The 21,800-nt window shown below is 35.1% G+C and overlaps 1 protein-coding gene across 7 annotated transcripts in view; it reads left to right on the top strand.

Annotated features, from left to right (window-relative positions):
• The first annotated feature begins 228 nt into the window (after positions 1 to 228).
• The window catches only part of PDZ-GEF (PDZ domain-containing guanine nucleotide exchange factor), a 504,712-nt gene continuing 483,140 nt past the window's right edge, over positions 229 to 21,800 (top strand). For 2 of the 7 annotated variants that reach the window (XR_011331894.1, XM_069824559.1), the window contains exon 1: positions 229 to 660. The gene's annotated coding sequence lies outside the window, so the exon portion shown is untranslated. The remainder of the gene's footprint in view (positions 661 to 21,800) is intronic. The other 5 variants (XM_069824560.1, XM_069824564.1, XM_069824562.1 and 2 more) reach the window with 3 other exon arrangements.

Genomic DNA, 21,800 nt, shown 5'->3' with positions numbered 1-21,800 from the left:
TCAGTTGATCTATCCAAAGTTGTAAAATGCCTATCAAGGAGATTAATTCAATTGATAAGCATAGACTGTTCATCAGTTGATCTATCCAAAGTTGTAAAATGCCTATCAAGGAGATTAATTCAATTTACAGCATATACAATTCTTATAAGCGTAGACTGTTCATCAGTTGAGCTACACAAATTTATAGTCAATTTGTAAACGTAATAATTTCAACAGCGTAGCAAAGACTTCATAATATTTTGACAGTTTCTAAATATGTCATAAAACAGTGATCATTGCACACAGTGTGAGAACGGTTCCGAGTCCGTGGCTCCGTAGCGCTCCCGCGCGCCCGGAGAGGGACAGAGAGAGCGAGTTGCCACGGCCTCCTGCTACTCCTGACAGTTCCAGCGCCCCGCGCGGAGATTCAGTCTGTTACCGGCATTGTTCGAGGACGGCTGCGTGTGCGTGCATACGTGTGGGCGGACTGACGAGCGGGTTGCGTTTCTACTTAGTTCCGTTACGACCACAACTTTCTCACCCACATCAACATAATGTGGGATCCTCTGTACGCGAACGTGTGTAAACTGACGTTACAGCGGTCTTAATTAAAGTGAAACGTGTGTGTAGCAACATGAAGAAGGCATGATGCATCAGAATTTATTCGTCGCAGTATTTATGGTATTGTAAATTGTAGTGCCATATCGTAATTAATAATAAATAAAATGTGTCGATTCCGAGTGTTATACAATAAGTGTCTGTGTTTACATGCAACCATAAAACCCCTTTAAATTATTTAAATCCATGCAAGTGTCTTACCTTATGTCATTTTATTCCACTGGAGTTTCAAAGTGAAGTGATTTCTTACATCCATTTACGTGTGGGATGTAAGAAAAATATGTGCTTACATATTCAAGTTCTTTCAGTGTGACGTCATGGATTGTTTTTTGTGCCCATGTTTTCTTTCATCACTATTGAAAACCCTGTTGACATAAGTTTTTTTTTTCTATATAATTTATTTATTTTATTTTCTGTAACATAATAGGTGAGTGCAGTACGATTTTCATCTTTTTTATATTTCGTTTCTTAGTAACAGTAGTCATTTAACGTTTCTTTCTTGTTTATTTGGCTGAGGAAGCTCTTTCAGCTATTGAAAACCCTGTTGACATAAGTTTTTTTGTATATAATTTATTTGTTTTATTTTCTGTAACATAATAGGTGAGTGCAGTACGATTTTCATCTTTTTTATATTTCGTTTCTTAGTAACAGTAGTCATTTAACGTTTCTTTCTTGTTTATTTGGCTGAGGAAGCTCTTTCAGCTATTGAAAACCCTGTTGACATAAGTTTTTTCTATATAATTTATTTATTTTATTTTCTGTAACATAATAGGTGAGTGCAGTACGATTTTCATCTTTTTTATATTTCGTTTCTTAGTAACAGTAGTCATTTAACGTTTCTTTCTTGTTTATTTGGCTGAGGAAGCTCTTTCAGCTATTGAAAACCTTGTTGACATAAGTTTTTTCTATATAATTAATTTATTTCATTTTCTGTAACATAATAGGTGAGTGCAGTACGATTTTCATCTTTTTTATATTTCGTTTCTTAGTAACAGTAGTCATTTAACGTTTCTTTCTTGTTTATTTGGCTGAGGAAGCTCTTTCAGTGTTTTGTTACTCTCTGTACACTAGCAATGGTATTTTCTTGCCACTTTCTGCTTGGATGCACCGACGCAAGTCTATTATATAAGTGACAGGTTCTGATCAGCTGATTGTGACAGCTTGTCTACTTTAAGGTTGCAAATAAGTGATGAGGCAGTTAAGTGAATATAATCTTCCCTGCGGCGTCTCTGTTAATGAACTTTAATATTAACCTTGTCAGCGCTATAGGCGTACCCCTTTAGTGATTCTGGCATATAGGCATTGCTTAATGGTATTTTTATGGGTCCATTAAATGTGGGTCTCGCAAAGTGCATTGTGACATGAAGTTCTTTAGATGTTTTTAAGTTTATTTACGGCCGAGATGTAAGAGAGTTATGAAAATTTATGACGATAAAGGGATTTGGGAAGGGAGCTGTGGTCCGTAGGCAGTTCTAAAGACATTCCAGCATCTCTATGGGCTTGCTAAAAAAACAGAACAGTTTGTAAGAGATACGAATCAAACAAGACTTGCAGTTCAACAAATAAATGTTTACTTAGATAATACTTAATTTCTCGTGCGTATTTGCCACTTGATAATTCATCTCGATTACCATGTTGTGAATGATATTACTGTTTATAGTTTATTTTCTTGAATTATTATTCAAAAGGCATCTATACTAATAATAAATCTAGAGCCAACATTTTTCTGGTAATTTTCGATTTTCCAAAAATAATTGGTCCTAACATATATAATTAACCATCCTGAAACCGAAAATGGGTTTTTTTAAATTTCTGTTTGTCTGTCTGTCTGTCTGGATGTTTGTTACCTTTTCACGCGATAATGGCTGAACCGATTTATATGAAAATTGAAATATAAATTAATTTAGGCTATATGGCATTCAAAATATTTTATTTAAAAGGGGGGGTTATAAGGTGGTTTAAATTAAATAAATCGAAATATCTCCCTTATTATTAATTTTCATGAAAAATGTTACATAACAAACGTTTCTTTAAAAATAATTTCCGATAAGTTTTATTCTATGCAAAATTTTGATTGGACTGATATTTAATGAGATAAATGAGTTTCAAAATTGCAATAACAACGCCATCTAAGGCGGTGTAATGAAATAAAAAACAAATGACTTCGTCTATGAGGGGCCTTGGACAACACCAATCGAAAACTATGAAACATAGCCTACAGAGAATGTTTCTGTGTTTGTATGAAGTAATATCGGAAGCTAAATCAACCGATTTGTATAATTAATTATTAATTCACCATTTGAAAGTGTAGTTTCTCTAGATGGACATAATGCTATAATGTTATTACAGTAACTTCTGAGTGAATCGAGGTGAGATTAAAATAGGTTCTTATGCACAGAAAACTTGATAGGCTATACTGTACATTCGTTTCCTGTATTTCCTAAAATAATGTTTATGTCTCTGGATCAAAATGATGGCATTTTAATTTTTTTAATACAATTTAAATTAAATAACATACTAAACGATTTATCCTTCTATCAAACACGAATGTTCCCTGGCTCAAATGTCCTATTTTAATTATGTAATGACTTTATATTTATTTCTAACGGGTGCAGCGGAGCGCACGGGTACGGCTAGTACATAAATAAAACCATTTATGCTCGACCATGCCGAACTGTAGTAATTATACACCTGGTAGCAGGCCTTTAATGGACCTCATTAAAGTTCAGGTGTTCCACCATTCAGAAAATACCATTGTAGCAATATGAAAGCGCAAGTATCGATTATTCTCGGATATGCAATCGAAAGACAACTAGCGCGAGATTAGACAATATTAAACTCAGTCAAAAAAAAAAACAACACACAAATTAACATAAATTCATCGTCATCTTCCAGCCTTTCACAAAGCACATTCCCGCAAATTCATTTCACCAATTGCCGGAAAAAATCATTATGGTCCAGCATAAAAAGTCGTATGAAACTTGACTATAATGGTAATTAAGACGCTCGTATGAAAATTATGAAACTCGCTTGCGCTCGTTTCATAAACATACTCGCGTCTTAATTACTACCATTATAGGCTCGTTGCATAATGTAGTATTGCTTTCTCATTTCAGTAAAATCATGAAATTTCGCTTTCTGTGTTGCATAAAAAAGACATTCTTTATAGTCCAAAAAACTAAAACGTTTTATTTCATTTACACATTCAATGATTTGTGTAAGACTATACAGGGTGAACCTCAAGTAATGTCATTATTTTCAGGAGGTTATTCTTTGAGATATTTCAAACAAAAAAGTTTAATACCTTCTAGCTCGTTATTGTTTCCTTTTATAGATAAAAATCGTTTTATCTTAAACATTCGATAGCGTGTTTTTGGAAAGTCATTTATGCAATTCCCAGTATGCTAAGTTAATTTAAGAGAGCAATGTGTTATGATAATAAATTATTGAAAGAATTTTAGTTTTGTTCTTTAAATTTACAGAAATATGATCCGAACAAATGTAACTTTTCGTTCTGCAAAGGAATATTATATTGTTACTTTTTTTTTCGGATAAAATGTCTGCACATTTAAAGGACAAAACTAAAATTCTTTCAATCATTTGTTATCATTAGGGAACGGAATTTGGAGCAGTAAAAGCTAGTATTGGCATCTACACAGTCATTTGTTTACAACTCTTTATACAAAGTCCTCCCCTCCATGACATACTCGCAGATCTCTACACGTCAACAACAGGTGAACGGGACAGTTGTCGCATAAGAACTTCAACATGCAGGTTTGCAGTTCAGAGTGGTGAAGTGCAGGTACAATGCCGAAAGTGAAACCAACTAACAACACAAAATTGAAAGACTATATTTGTAAAAGCTCCAGATCGAGTATCAAAATTCAGGAAACAATTCCCTAAATTGTCGCTTCCCCCATGTCCAGTTCTTAAGAGCTGGGGGTCATGGTTAGAAGCTTGCAATTATTACGCACATCACCTCCAATCTGCGAAGAAAGTGGTCCAGTCTTTCGAGCCCGATGACGCGGCTGCGATTCAAATACGCCAGGAACTGCTAAATGATAGAACAATCGAGAAAGAAGTCGTGGATATTAAGTAATTTTTTTTTATATATTTACCGGATGCCATTATTCGATTAGAAAAGTCAGGAGTAGAACTAGTTGAGCAAATAAATATTATGAGGACTACTGTAAATAAACTGAGTGCAGTAAAAGGTGAAGTAGGAAACCGTGTTGGTGAAAAAATGAACAAAGTTTTGATTAAAAATGATGGGTACAGTATTCTTAGTCGGATTTCAGATATACTAACAAAGACGTCATTCAACATGTGAATTTAATTGACGTATCTTGTTTCAAGTACTTATTCTCCAATTGTCTCTGCAGATGTAGAGCGGAGTTTTTCCATGTTAAAAATTTCCTTCCTTGCAACAGAAAATTTGAAAATGATATTTACAGTTTATTATAACAATGCACAGCAGGAATAATTTTATTGTTTCATCAACAAAACATAGCATTAATTGAAAATGCCATTTCGTTTAGTTCTACATATTCAGAGGCGAGTACCATACAGAAGACAAATTGTCTATCAGCCATCACTATTTCTATGCGAGGATGCAGAGATTGATATTTCATTACACTATATGTCATTAAACTATAACATTTGTTTATTCTTAAATACGTTTACAGCACGTTGCATGTAAGTTTGTATGAAGTGGACTGTACTCGTCCATGCTCCGTGACGCAGCTCGCTTGACAGTCACTGAGCTACAAATATCTATACTACGTTTCACCATTCGTTATAATACTCCAAATCCCTTTCCCTGGTTATCATAGTACCCTTCTCTCTTAAATAGACCGAGCATATTGGGAATTAAATCAATGGCTTTTCCAAAACACGCTATGAAATGTTTAATATAAAACATCGAAAAAGAAGCAAAAACGAGCAAAATTGTGTTAAACTTTGAAATATCTCAAAGAATAACCCCCTGAAATTAATGACATTACTTACAGTTAATTCTTTATATTATATATGGTGATTATTGATCGGTAGTAAGGTAGTATGGGTTATTCTGAGCAAAAAAGTTCATATAAACATATGTCCAATTTTCAACGAGTGTGGAAATACAGCTGTTTGAATGTTACACATAAGCCTTACAGCAATGGAGTATAATAATCCTTGAGTTCCGACCAGTCAAAGCCCTCTGTCACTGCAATATTGTCGATTTTTAATCATCACTTTTGTTTTGTCGCAGACGATTCGCAATTGTTCCTTTCCAGGCAGAGAATTTAGAAGGCCATGGCGATCATGCTGGTATTAATAATTTAATATCAGTAAACACAAAAAGAAATAATGCAATGATTTAGAATCAGTACTATTCAGAATTCTGTGTTGAAAGAAATTACAGAACTCAAGAAATAACAAGCCTGAAAACTACTAACATTAAATAGAAGCACTTAGTTCAAAATGAAATGTTATAACCTCAAATATTTTTATAATTTCGATTTTTCGTTAATCATAATTTACACAGCTACTGTCAAATGTTTTTCCACGAACTGCATATTGCAGAAGGCCAAGATCTTCCCGACCTATGAAATTGATATGCATATGTATTTAGTAAATGGAATATATCACCTTCACTTTTTAACTTTGCTCTAGAGTATGCCATTAGGAAAGTCCAGGATAATAGAGAGGATTTGGAATTGAACGGGTTACATCAGCTGCTTGTCTATGCGGATGACGTGAATATGTTAGGAGAAAATCCACAAACGATTAGGGAAAATACGGGAATTTTACTGGAAGTAAGTAAAGAGAAAGAATATTGTACGAAATGGAAACATAAAAATTGTAAATTTATCCTTTGAAGAGGTGGAAAAATTCAAATATCTTGGAGCAACAGTAACAAATATAAATGATACTCGGGAGGAAATTAAACACAGAATAAATATGGGAAATGCGTGTTATTATTCGGTTGAGAAGCTTTTATCATCCAGTCTGCTGTCAAAAAATCTGAAAGATAGAATATTTATAAAACAGTTATATTACCGGTTGTTCTTTATGGTTGTGAAACTTGGACTCTTACTTTGAGAGAGGAACATAGGTTAAGGGTGTTTGAGAGTAAGGTTCATAGGAAAATATTTGGGGCTAAGAGGAATGAAGTTACAGGAGAATGGAGAAAGGTACACAACATAGAACTGCATGCATTGTATTATTCACCTGACATAATTAGGAACATTGAATCCAGACGTTTGAGATGGGCAGGGCATGTAGCACGTATGGGTGAATCCAGAACTGCATATAGAGTATTAGTTGGGAGGCCGGAGGGAAAACGGCCTTTGGGGAGGCCGAGACGTAGATGGGAAGATAATATTAAAATAGATTTGAGGGAGGTGAGATATCATGATAGAGACTGGATTAATCTTGCTCAGGATAAGGGCCAATGGCGGGCTTATGTGAGGGCGGCAATGAACCTGCGGGTTCCTTAAAAGCCAGTAAGTAAGTAAATACAGTATTCTCATGGCAACATACTTCTGTAACACAACTTCAAAATATTACTGATTTGAAATTAGTTAAAGCTTTCATAGGAAAATTTCTGTAGGACTTTTGCGTTTAGGCTGTACAAAGAAATTAACTGCAATAGTAAGTTTATGAAGCAGTGTTTTTTACTGGTTTATTTTACGACGCTTTTCAAATGTGATTATTATCTTGCATCTGAATGAAATGAAAGTGATAATGCCAGCGAAATATGTCAAGGGTCCAGCGCCGAAAGTTACCCAGTATTTGCTCTAAATGGGTTGAGGGAAAACTCCCTGCAGAATGATGTTGTTGCATTTCGGGTCAGTGCCAGTTTTGCTTGGTTTTGTTTCTGTCACTGATACTGCTTCCTCTTGACAGTTGCATAATCGTTGTAATTGATTCTGTCCCCCGGTCTCCAAGCCACTAATATAGCCACTGTCTATTGTGCACTGTCTGTGACAAAACATTGACTTTGGACTAATGATAATGAGATCATTAAGTGGGTGTACAAAGTCTGAACCGTTGTGTCATGTTTTTGCGTCGCGCTGCACCAAGATACAATGTTGTGGCTTTTTGTGCCAGTTCGCAGCCCTTCTGAACTGCGTATTAACTGTCGCTTTGTCTGCCAAGTGTGTAAAAACCCGACACTGCATCAACTGATTCTATTGCAATTTGACGCCATGCAAATATAGTTCATCTCTCTTCGCTACCACTTTAATCTTTCTGTTCATAATCCTCCCGTTCTCTTCTACACATCTGCGACTTCCTCCTTTCCCTCGCTTACTTTAACATTTTCCATGTCTTCATTCTACCTGTCTTTTCAACATCACCCACTTTTCTTTCACTATCTCCTGCTCTTCCACTTCACACTTCGCTTCCACTTTTCCCTTCTTTACTTCACCTTCCTCTTCCACTTCACACTTATTTTCCACTTGACCCTTCTCTTCCATTTCACCCTTTTCTTATACTTTATCCTTCTATTACATTTTACCTTTGTATTACACTTCACCCTTCTATTACACTTCATTTTTTCTCTTACACTTCACCGTTATCTTCCACTTTACTCTTCTCTTACACTTTATCCTTCTCTTCCACTTTACCCTTGTCCATCACTTCACTTTCTCTTCCATTTCACCCTTCTCTTATACTTTATCCTTCTCTTCCACTTCACCCTTCTCTTATACTTTATCCTCCTCTTCCACTTCACCCTTCTCTTATACTTTATCCTTCTCTTCCACTTCACCCTTCTCTTATACTTTATCCTTCTCTTCCACTTCACCCTTCCCTTATACTTTATCCTTCTCTTCCACTTCACCCTTCCCTTATACTTTATCCTTCTCTTCCACTTCACCCTTCTCTTATACTTTATCCTTCTCTTCCACTTCACCCTTCTCTTACACTTTATCCTTCTCTTCCACTTCACCCTTCTCTTATACTTTATCCTTCTCTTCTACTTCACCCTTCTCTTATACTTTATCCTTCTCTTCCACTTCACCCTTCTCTTATACTTTATCCTTCTCTTCCACTTCACCCTTCTCTTATACTTTATCCTTCTCTTCCACTTCACCCTTCTCTTATACTGTATCCTTCTCTTCCATTTCACCCTTCTCTTATACTTTATCCTTGTCTTCCACTTCATCCTTCTCTTCCACTTCAACTTTCTCCTCCAACCCACCCTTTTCTTTCACACCATCCTTCTCTTACACTTCACCATTCCTTTACCCTTCACTCTTCTATTACACTTATCCTTCTGTTACACTTAACCCTTTTTTACACTTCACCTTTCTCTTACACTTCACCATTTTCTTACACTTTACCCTTCTGTTACACTTCACTCTTTTCTTACACTTCACCTTTCTCTACACTTCACCATTTTCTTACACTTTACCCTTCTGTTACACTTCACTCTTTTCTTACACTTCACCTTTCTCTACACTTCACCATTTTCTTATACTTCACCCTTCTGTTATACTTCACTCTTTTCTTACACTTCACCTTTCTCTCACACTTCACCTTTCTCTTACACTTCATCTTTCTCTCACACTTCACCTTTCTCTTACACTTCACCATTTTCTTACACTTCACACTTATTTTACATTTCATCCTTCTTTCTTACTTCACCCTTCTCTTCCACTTCACCTTTCTCCTCCAACCCATCCTTTTCTTTCACGCCACCCTTCTCTTACACTTCACCATTCCTTTACTCTTCATCCTTCTTCAATTTCACCCTTCTCTTACATATTGCCCTTCTGTTACACTTCATCCTTCTGTTACACTTCATTATTCTGTTACACTTCACTCTTTTCTTTCACGTCACGCTTCTCTTCTTCCACTTCATTCTCTTAGTCTAGTCCGTTATTCTTTAACAGCTCTAGATCCCTCTCTTCTCCACTTGTTCCTTATCCTCTCAGATTACCTCGTCAACCCTTCTGCTTTGTCTCTTTCCCACCTCGTCCTCTTCCACTCTCTTAGTCATACTCATTCTCCTCTTCCACTTTAACCTTCTCCTCTTCTTTGGATGCTTCATATTCCTGCTTTTTATATTGAGTTGCTTACCGGTATTTATTTGCGTTCTTCAGTGAACATAAATTCAAATCCTGTTACCATAACAACAGTACTGACAAAAGACGGGACAAATGGAAATTCTGTACAAATCAACCAGCAGCATACTATGTGAAATATATAATTAAAAAAATTAATGAATGGCGGTTCACGGGAACTCTATCATTGGGTTTTAGAATGGAAATAGCACGACTGATAGAGGAGCGTGCGATAAGGGAGTGCTAGCTGACATCCCGTTTCCTACACGTTTGTATGAAAGAGGAGATAGCACTCAGAGTTCAAGGACGCCCGGAGGAAATATTGCCATCCTATCACAGTTTTCATTCCGGTCTGATGATAAAATTGATTTACTTTTTCCGTTTTTATCTAGAACGTATTATTATTATTATTATTATTATTATTATTATTATTATTATTATTAAAGGTCATTCATTGCAAACCCACCATTCTTCGTTCTTTCATATTTTTCTGCCTTTGTCTCCGCATTTTCTTCTACTTCTTCTTCTTATTATTATTATTATTATTATTATTATTATTATTATTATTATTATTATTATTATTATTATTATTGGCAGCAGTGGTGTCGATGTTATCGTTGCCACGAGGACATGGGTAGCTGTGTTGTAAGTAGCTATATTTCCTTTCTCACAGGCCATCCTAAAACGTTCTCTTTAAGAGGATTTTTGTGTTGTTCACTTCCGAGAATTCGTAACGCTGTAATTGCTCCGAATTATCACTTATTAGTGAGTTGTTGTTAGGAAGTGTTTTCCTAGATGTGCCGATGTGCGGTGGCGTCATTTCGTGCAATTAGCGGCAGAACAAGTTTATAAACAGTGTAAGTATTCCACTGCAACACGATCGTTACACATCCAGAAGGAAGCAGACGCAATATCCTCCGCTCGCTCACTTCCACGCACCGCGGATATTTGTATCGCAGCTTTACTTCCGAAGCTGTAACAACGGATTTTATGACCAGGGCTCGAGTTGGAATTTAACTTTCATCCACAGCCACCAATTTTGAAACCAACAACTTTTACAGCCTCCGTTTCTTACATATCAGGGGCTTCCAGCCTACAACGTCACGGACATCAGATTTATCCACGAAAAAAAAATTTAATTCCACCTTCATATATTTTTCTTTTCTTTATTTCTCCTTCCCCCCCCCCCCATGATTTTATTTTCTTATTTATTTTTTTTTTCCATTTTCACTGAATGTCCCTTGTTCTCAATTATATCTTTAATTTATCTCTCTACTTCTCATCTTATATCTCTTCACTTCTCCCTTTGTCTTACCTCTTTACTTGTCACTATATTTCTTCTTACCTGTCACTTTGTCTCCTTACTTGTCGCTTTATATCTCTTTACTTTTCGCTTTATATCTCCTTACTCGTATCTTTATATTTCATTACTTATCACTTTGTATCTCTTTACTTTTCGCTTTATATTTCCTTACTCGTATCTTTATATTTCATTACTTATCACTTTGTATCTCTTTACTTTTCGCTTTATATCTCCTTACTTGTATCTTTATATTTCATTACTTATCACTTTGTATCTCTTTACTTTTCGCTTTATATCTTCTTACTTGTATCTTTATATTTCATTACTTATCACTTTGTATCTCTTTACTTTTCGCTTTATATCTCCTTACTTGTATCTTTATATTTCATTACTTATCACTTTGTATCTCTTTACTTTTCGCTTTATATCTCCTTACCTGTATCTTTATATTTCATTACTTATCACTTTGTATCTCTTTACTTTTCGCTTTATATCTCCTTGTCACTTTATATTTCTTTATTTTTCGCTTTTTATCTCCTTGTTGTTTTATATTTCTTTACTCGTTGCTTTATATCTCCTTACTTGTCGCTTTATATTTCTTTACTTTTCGCTTTATATCTCCTTACTTGTATCTTTATATTTCATTACTTATCACTTTGTATCTCTTTACTTTTCGCTTTATATCTCCTTACTTGTATCTTTATATTTCATTACTTATCACTTTGTATCTCTTTACTTTTCGCTTTATATCTCCTTACTTGTATCTTTATATTTCATTACTTATCACTTTGTATCTCTTTACTTTTCGCTTTATATCTCCTTACTTGTATCTTTATATTTCATTACTTATCACTTTGTATCTCTTTACTTTTCGCTTTATATCTCCTTGTCACTTTATATTTCTTTATTTTTCGCTTTTTATCTCCTTGTTGTTTTATATTTCTTTACTCGTTGCTTTATATCTCCTTACTTGTCGCTTTATATTTCTTTACTTTTCGCTTTATATCTCCTTACTTTTTGCTTTATATCTCTTTACTTATCGCTTTATATTTCTTTACTTGTTGCTTTATATCTCCTTACTTGTCGCTTTATATTTCTTTATTTGTTGCTTCATATCTCCTTACTTGTTGCTTTATATCTCCTTGTCGCTTTATATTTCTTTACTCTTGCTTTATATCTCCTTACTTGTCGCTTTATATTTCTTTACTTTTCGCTTTATATCTCCTTACTTTTTGCTTTATATCTCTTTACTTATCGCTTTATATTTCTTTACTTGTTGCTTTATATCTCCTTACTTGTCGCTTTATATTTCTTTATTTGTTGCTTCATATCTCCTTACTTTTTGCTTTATATCTCTTTACTTATCGCTTTATATTTCTTTACTTGTTGCTTTATATCTCCTTACTTGTCGCTTTATATTTCTTTATTTGTTGCTTCATATCTCCTTACTTGTTGCTTTATATCTCCTTGTCGCTTTATACCTCTTTACTTGTCGCTTTATATTTTTTACTTATCGCTTTACATTTCTTTACTTTTAGCTTTATATCTCCTTACTTTTTGCTTTATATCTCCTTATCGCTTTATACCTCTTTACTTGTCGCTTTATATTTTTTACTTATCGCTTTAATTCCCTTTACTTGTCGCTTTATATTTCTTTACTTGTTGCTTTATATCTCCTTACTTTTTGCTTTATATCTCCTTATCGCTTTATACCTCTTTACTTGTCGCTTTATATTTTTTACTTATCGCTTTATACCTCTTTACTTGTCGCTTTATATTTTTTACTTATCGCTTTAATTCCCTTTACTTGTCGCTTTATATCTCTTTACTTTTCGCTTTATATCTCCTTGCTTGTCACTTTATATTTCTTTACTTTTCGCTTTGTATCTCCTTGTCGCTTTATATTTATTTACTTGTTGCTTTATATCTCCTCACTTGTCGCTTTATATTTATTTAATTTTTGCTTTATATCTCCTTACTTGTCGTTTTATATCTCCTTAATTTTCGCTTTATATCTCCTTACTTGTATCTTTATATTTCATTACTTATCACTTTGTATCTCTTTACTTGTCGCTTTATACCCCTTTACTTGTCGCTTTATACCCCTTTACTTGTCGCTTTATACCCCTTTACTTGTCACTTTATATTTCTTTACTTGTCGCTTTATATTTCTTTACTTTTCGCTTTATATCTTCTTACTTGTCACTATATTTCTTTACTTGTCGCTTTATATCTCCTTACTTGTCGCTTTATATGTTCTTAGATATCGCTTTGTCTCTCTTTACTTGCCTCTTTATTTCTCTTTACTTTCCTCTTTGTCACTCTTTGTCGCTTTATTTCACCTTGTTTACCGCTTTATCTCCTTACTTGCTACATTTATCTTTAGTTAATTTCGCTTTATCTGTCTATGCTTCTCGCTGTATTGGCCTACGATGATTATATAGTGGTGAAATTGTACCAAGAGAACTGAGAAATCCTGCGCGAAAAGAGTTTATTCTTTTTAAATTCCAGTAGTACTCATCGGAGTTTCCTCCCTAGTATACTGCACAGAAAGAGCATGCAAAAAACAACTCATTTTAAAGAGGAGTTTTGTTTTTGAAGTTGTAATATGAATCTCTACAACATTATATTGACACTAAAAAAATGTACCTTGCAGTGATAGAAACTGCTGGTCACCCACACTGCATGTAATGCTCATAACATTAACTTCCGTCTATGAAAGAGAAATTCACATCCTTATTGGCTGTAAAACTGAGAAATCGCGGTGGAGTTGAATGAACAGTTGGCCTTCTGCAAGCTGCAACGTCAGTTTGGAGCAGAGGATGTGATTTATACAGTGGAAATGTCAGTCACGTTGTTGTTAAACCTGGACAGTTTTCTATGTTCGCGTGTGGGGCTTTCCAAATCCTGGTATAAACGCTTTTACAGACAGAGCTTCAGCACCGTTGCATATAAAAGCTGCACTCCGATACGAGCAGTTTTAAAAACGAATGATTTTAATTCTCGGATATTGGATCTGGCTGAACTGTAGCATTTTCTGGACTGGAGGGTTGCAGCAGGCTGGCTCTAGATTAATTGTAAATATAGATTAATGTAGCTTTTGTGCGATCGATGTGTTGTGTCGGACACGAGAGAACCCAAGGTAGTCGGATGCAGGTCTCTGTTTGTAGCTTAGCGTTGTTTGACTGGCATTTCTAGGTCATGCCTGGAAGTTCGTCGTGCGGGCTAAATTGTTTCATTTTTCTGGCAATTAAGTGAAAATCCTCTCTGCTTTTATTCTAAATGTAAGAAACGTTTGTAGAACATGGATATTTGTCCTTTGTCAGACTCAAGCTCCGAGATATTGTAGAGGACGTCTACGTGTCAAGGGTTTCTTCAAATGTTAGCTTAGTGTTGGGTTGTCCTTTTCTTTTTCGTCACCCTCCTTTCTAGACATGCTGTTCTTCCTCATCTCCTTGCTGGTACTTTTCCTGTATTTCTCTTTAGCCTACTTTTCACTTTATACCTCTTTACTTGTTGCTTTACATTTCTGCAATTGTCGCTTTATATCTTCTTTCTTGTCTCTTTATATGTCCTAATTTTCGCTTTATATCTCCTTACTTGTCGCTTTATATCTCCTTACCTGTCGCTTTTTATCTCCTTTCTTGTCGCTTTATATCTCTTTACTTGTTCCTTTATATTTCTGCAATTGTCGCTTTATATCTTCTTTCTTGTCTCTTTATATGTCCTTACTTTTCGCTTTATATCTCCTTACTTGTCGCTTTATATCTCCTTACCTGTCGCTTTTTATCTCCTTCTTGTCGCTTTATATCTCTTTACTTGTTTCTTTATATTTCTGCAATTGCCGCTTTATATCTTCTTTCTTGTCTCTTTATATGTCCTTACTTTTCGCTTTTTATCTCCTTTCTTGTCGCTTTTTATCTCCTTTCTTGTCGCTTTTTATCTCCTTACTTGTTGCTTTATATTCCTGCAATTGTCGCTTTATATCTTCTTTCTTGTCTCTTTATATGTCCTTACTTTTCGCTTTATATCTCCTTACCTGTCGCTTTTTTATCTCCTTTCTTGTCCCTTTATATCTCTTTACTTGTTGCTTTATATTTCTGCAATTGCCGCTTTATATCTTCTTTCTTGTCTCTTTATATGTCCTTACTTTTCGCTTTATATCTCCTTACCTGTCGCTTTTTATCTCCTTTTTTGTCGCTTTTTATCTCCTTACTTGTTGCTTTATATTTCTGTAATTGTCGCTTTATATCTTCTTTCTTGTCTCTTTATATGTCCTTACTTTTCGCTTTATATCTCCTTACTTGTCGCTTTATATCTCCTTACCTGTCGCTTTTTATCTCCTTCTTGTCGCTTTATATCTCTTTACTTGTTTCTTTATATTTCTGCAATTGCCGCTTTATATCTTCTTTCTTGTCTCTTTATATGTCCTTACTTTTCGCTTTATATCTCCTTACCTGTCGCTTTTTATCTCCTTTCTTGTCGCTTTTTATCTTCTTACTTGTTGCTTTATATTTCTGCAATTGTCGCTTTATATCTTCTTTCTTGTCTCTTTATATGTCCTTACTTTTCGCTTTATATCTCCTTACTTGTCGCTTTATATCTCCTTACCTGTCGCTTTTTATCTCCTTCTTGTCGCTTTATATCTCTTTACTTGTTTCTTTATATTTCTGCAATTGCCGCTTTATATCTTCTTTCTTGTCTCTTTATATGTCCTTACTTTTCGCTTTTTATCTCCTTTCTTGTCGCTTTTTATCTCCTTTCTTGTCGCTTTTTATCTCCTTACTTGTTGCTTTATATTCCTGCAATTGTCGCTTTATATCTTCTTTCTTGTCTCTTTATATGTCCTTACTTTTCGCTTTATATCTCCTTACCTGTCGCTTTTTATCTCCTTCTTGTCGCTTTATATCTCTTTACTTGTTGCTTTATATATCTGCAATTGCCGCTTTATATCTTCTTTCTTATCTCTTTATATGTCCTTACTTTTCGCTTTATATCTCCTTACCTGTCGCTTTTTATCTCCTTTTTTGTCGCTTTTTATCTCCTTACTTGTTGCTTTATATTTCTGCAATTGTCGCTTTATATTTTCTTTCTTGTCTCTTTATATGTCCTTACTTTTCGCTTTATATCTCCTTACTTTTCGCTTTTTATCTCCTTTCTTGTCGCTTTTTATCTCCTTACTTGTTGCTTTATATCTTCTTTCTTGTCTCTTTATATGTCCTTACTTTTCGCTTTATATCTCCTTACTTGTCGCTTTATATCTCCTTACCTGTCGCTTTTTATCTCCTTACTTGTTGCTTTATATTTCTGCAATTGTCGCTTTATATCTTCTTTCTTGTCTCTTTATATGTCCTTACTTTTCGCTTTATATCTCCTTACCTGTCGCTTTTTATCTCCTTCTTGTCGCTTTATATCTCTTCACTTGTTGCTTTATATTTCTGCAATTGCCGCTTTATATCTTCTTTCTTGTCTCTTTATATGTCCTTACTTTTCGCTTTTTATCTCCTTTCTTGTCGCTTTTTATCTCCTTTCTTGTCGCTTTTTATCTCCTTACTTGTTGCTTTATATTCCTGCAATTGTCGCTTTATATCTTCTTTCTTGTCTCTTTATATGCCCTTACTTTTCGCTTTATATCTCCTTACCTGTCGCTTTTTTATCTCCTTTCTTGTCCCTTTATATCTCTTTACTTGTTGCTTTATATTTCTGCAATTGCCGCTTTATATCTTCTTTCTTGTCTCTTTATATGTCCTTACTTTTCGCTTTATATCTCCTTACCTGTCGCTTTTTATCTCCTTGTCGCTTTTTATCTCCTTACTTGTTGCTTTATATTTCTGCAATTGTCGCTTTATATTTTCTTTCTTGTCTCTTTATATGTCCTTACTTTTCGCTTTATATCTCCTTACTTGTCGCTTTATATCTCCTTACCTGTCGCTTTTTATCTCCTTTCTTGTCGCTTTTTATCTCCTTACTTGTTGCTTTATATTTCTGCAATTGTCGCTTTGTATCTTCTTTCTTGTCTCTTTATATGTCCTTACTTTTCGCTTTATATCTCCTTACCTGTCGCTTTTTATCTCCTTTCTTGTCGCTTTTTATCTCCTTACTTGTTGCTTTATATTTCTGCAATTGTCGCTTTATATCTTCTTTCTTGTCTCTTTATATGTCCTTACTTTTCGCTTTATATCTCCTTACCTGTCGCTTTTTTATCTCCTTTCTTGTCCCTTTATATCTCTTTACTTGTTGCTTTATATTTCTGCAATTGTCGCTTTATATCTCCTTTCTTGTCGCTTTATATCTCCTTACTTTGCAGCAGGCTGATATTTCACAACCTCTTCCTCCTGTTCTTTCACGCCTTCTCGCTGCTCTTTAATGGTATGTTCTTGTAAATGTCAAGAATACATAATATGCTTGCGAATTCATCTCCTGATAGTCTTTCAAGAATTCGTCTGCTACTCTTTCACGAATTCTCCTCGTCTAACACTTAAAGAATACGTCTTTTGCTGATATTCCAATTCCTCTCTAGCTATTTAATTAAGAATCCTTCTCATGACTCTTTCACGAATTCATCTCATATTCTTTCACAAATTGTTCTTCTCATATTCTTTCACGAATTGTTCTCATACTCTTTAAAGAATTCTCTGACTCTTTCACGAATTCTTCTTTTACTTTTTTCAGGAATCTCCCAAGAACTTTTTGCTATTCATTCAGGGATCTCACGATCTCATACTCTTTCACGAATTCTTCTCATACTCTTACAAAAATATTTTCCCTTATAATTACTGTTTCACGAATTCTTCTTCTCATAGCATTTTATAAATTGTTCTCCTCATAGTCCTTTACAAATTCTTCTCCTTATACTCTTTCACGAATTTTTCATCTCATACTTTCACGAATAATTCTTTTACATTTTTCAGGAATCTCCAAAGAACTCTTCTACTACTCATTCAGAAGTCTCTAACGAATTCTTGCCATACCCTTTCAAAATTATTCTCTTTATATTCTTTCGCGAATTCTCATACTATTTACGTATTTTCATATTCTCACAAATTTTCTCAAGCACTTGTTTCATACTCTCTCACTAGCTCTTCTGATATTGTTTCACGAACTCGCATACTCTTTTACGAATTCTTTTTCTCATACTGTTCCAGGAAGTCATCTCATATTTCACGAATTGTTCTCTTGCTACTCTTTCATGAAATCGTCCTGCTACTCTTTCAAGACTGATACTCTTTCACGAATTCTTGCGGTAGCCTACTCTTTCAAAAATATCTCACAATTCTTCTCATGATACCGGCACTCTTTCATGTGGTCTTATCCTGATATTCTTTTATGAATTCTTCAATTATTCTTATTTTTTCATGAATGTTTTTCTTGTTTCCACGAATATTTTTCTGCTATTATTTCACAGAACTCACATGAACTCTTCTGATACTCTTTTGTGAGTTCTTCTGATATTCTTTGACGAATTCATCGTTGTTTCTCAATTCTCTCACAAATTCTTCTCCTGAAAATTTTCTTGAGAATCATCTTACTACTCACGAGGACTCTCTTTTACTATTTCTAGAATTTTTCTTGCGGTTTTTTTTCTGCTTTTCATCCTCGCTTCTTCCCTCTTCACATCTTCACCTTCTCCCAAATGCTCTTGACCTGCATGTATTTTTTGGCCATCTTTCGACTCATCTTTCTTTTCTTTCTGCTTCTCTCTTGCACATTTCTGCTCCTTTCTTCCCTACTATTCTCGACTTCTCCTTGCTCCTCTTGCTCGCGTTGTCCCATGTCTTTCTCTACTTCTCTCATTCATTCTGTTTGAAAAGTTCAAATCCTGCAGTCTCATCCGATCTGAAAGTGATCTTCCACCTTGTTACTAGTGTGCCAGTTACTCAGCATATCGTTAATTGGTTGTTCAAGGTTTGTTATCAATTAAAGATATTTAGTACCTTTCTTTGCCTGCATTACGTTTCCTCTATCCAACGAACAGACTTGGTTTCTCATCTCTACCGCTTACAATGCTGTTCTCTGTTCAGTTTCCTACCTTTCAAAATGTTAGGAGCAGAATCAGCCTGTTGAAACACGTGGGGATCTCGACGTGCCTACCAATAGAGCGTCTATTCTTCTCTCTTGTTCCACACATTGAAATGTATCGCCGTAAAAGTTGGTGTGGATAAACAGTTGAGTTGCTAAATTTAGACTCAGTACGAGGCTTCTGGGGCACAGGGCCTTCCTATTCCCCCAGTTGAACCAGATGGCTATTTATCACTCCTTTGCCCTCCACAGAGAATATTTTTATTAACTCGGTTACGAGATTTCTATGACGTAAACCAGTTATACTGCAAAAATTCCCTTCAGTACCTGAAATGGATAACGGTGCAGTACCTCCTGTATTTATGTTATTTAGTAGCAGGTTTTGGAGCGCAGGATAAATAGCTCTTCCAACTTTATTGCACGGAATGAATCGTCGATGGAACACAAAGACCTAATAAATTTTACCGGAAGTCCTCTCTCGCCTCTGCTTTTTATAATCTACATGAACTCTATGATATGTAAATGGCGTTTCCAAAACCAAAACAGGGGCTATGTTCCCAAAAACAGACGGATCAAAATAGATACAATCCTCTTCGCAAATGACCAGGTTCTACAGTATTGACCACTTCAGAAGATGATCTCCAAAAGTCAACAGTTGCAAAAGACTGTAATATGATCAGTTCTGGATTAAAGTCAAAAGTTATGACTCTTAAAGGTAAATATCCAATAAGAAGTAAAATCTGTTTTGAAAACAGAATTCTAGAACAAGTGAACGCATTTAACTATTTAGGGTCTTTCATATGAAAAATAAAGGATATCGATTCTAAAATAACTAAATTTATAAAAGTTATCGGCATTATCAGTTCAGTTTTCAAACCTAATTTAGTACAGAAACATACAAGATTAAAGATGTACAACATTTTCGCACGACCTACTTTAGTGTATGGATCAGAAGCCTGGACTTTGACAAAAAAAAAAAAAAAAAGAAAAAAAAAAGACGTTCAACGTATAACTACCAACGAAATGAAATTCATGAAAAAAAAGCGCGATACACACTTCGACATAAAAAACGAAATACAGAAATTTTGGAAGAATTGATCGTCCAGCCTATATTAAATTTTCTTCAAATCTATAGAGTTAAATGGAAACAGCATGTCTAGAGAATGCCAGCAAAAAATGGCCAAAGGCAGTGCTACATTACCGCCCTTCTGGACAACGATCTGTTGGAAGACCATTAAAAAGATTGCATGAGACCATTGAGACCGCAATAGACCACTAGGTTTAGTGCTTGAATTGGATGATGATGATGATGATGATGATGTCATTCTTATTCCGGAGAGGTCTTCATTTGACGATAACATAATAATGATGTACGTAGTAGTGCCGATGATGACGACACAGTGATGTCGATTATATTGTGATGTTGACGGCCACGATGACTAATGATGGTATTGACGATGATAACGACAATGATATAATGATGCTGATGATATGCTGATGACGGCAACAATGACTTCATTATATGCATAATTGTGTTGACGTGTAACTCTGATGACGGCAACAATGATTTCATTATATGCATAATTGTGTTGACGTGTAACTCTGATGACGGCAACAATGATTTCATTATATGCATAATTGTGTTGACGTGTAACTCTGATGACGGCAACAATGATTTTATTATATGCATAATTGTGTTGACATGTAACTCTGATGACGACAACAATAATTTCATTATATGCATAATTGTGTTGACGTGTAACTCTGATGACGGCAACAATGATTTCATTATATGCATAATTGTGTTGACGTGTAACTCTGATGACGGCAACAATGACTTCATTATATGCATAATTGTGTTGACGTGTAACTCTGATGACGGCAACAATGATTTCATTATATGCATAATTGTGTTGACGTGGAACTCTGATGACGGCAACAATGATTTCATTATATGTATAATTGTGTTGACGTGTAACTCTGATGACGGCAACAATGATTTCATTATATGCATAATTGTGTTGACGTGTAACTCTGATGACGGCAACAATGACTTCATTATATGCATAATTGTGTTGACGTGGAACTCTGATGACGGCAACAATGATTTCATTATATGCATAATTGTGTTGACGTGGAACTCTGATGACGGCAACAATGACTTCATTATATGCATAATTGTGTTGACGTTGAACTCTGATGACGGTAAAAATGATTTCATTATATGCATAATTGTGTTGACGTGTAACTCTGATGACGGCAACAATGATTTCATTATATGCATAACTGTGTTGACATGTAACTCTGATGACGGCAACAATAATTTCATTATATGCATAATTGTGTTGACGTGTAACTCTGATTATGGCAACAATGATTTCATTATATGCATAATTGTGTTGACGTGTAACTCTGATGACGGCAACAACGACTTCATTATATACATAATTGTGTTGACGTGGAACTCTGATTATGGCAACAATGATTTCATTATATGCATAATTGTGTTGACGTGGAACTCTGATGACGGCAACAATGACTTCATTATATGCATAATTGTGTTGACGTGGAACTCTGATGACGGCGATGATGATCCAATGATGCTGATGATGTGGTGATGTGACGACGTGAATAACGGCGTTGACGAAGATGACTCCACGGAACTGGCTCCATCTGTGAAGTAGCAGCAACCAATTGAATTCTTGTTTAAAGCGGGATGACTTACAGCAATAAATATCAAAGGCAGATCGAGTGAGCGACTTTCAGTAGCGTCCGAGCCCGTCACATGCGTGTTTACTTCGCGCCCATCTGCTGCATGAGAGCAGACA

The sequence above is a fragment of the Periplaneta americana genome, chromosome 4 (genome assembly GCF_040183065.1).
Source record: "Periplaneta americana isolate PAMFEO1 chromosome 4, P.americana_PAMFEO1_priV1, whole genome shotgun sequence".
In the NCBI taxonomy this organism is placed as follows: Eukaryota; Metazoa; Arthropoda; class Insecta; order Blattodea; family Blattidae; genus Periplaneta; species Periplaneta americana.
Note: the sequence above shows the minus strand (reverse complement) of the source record. Positions and strands in the feature narration are given on the sequence as shown.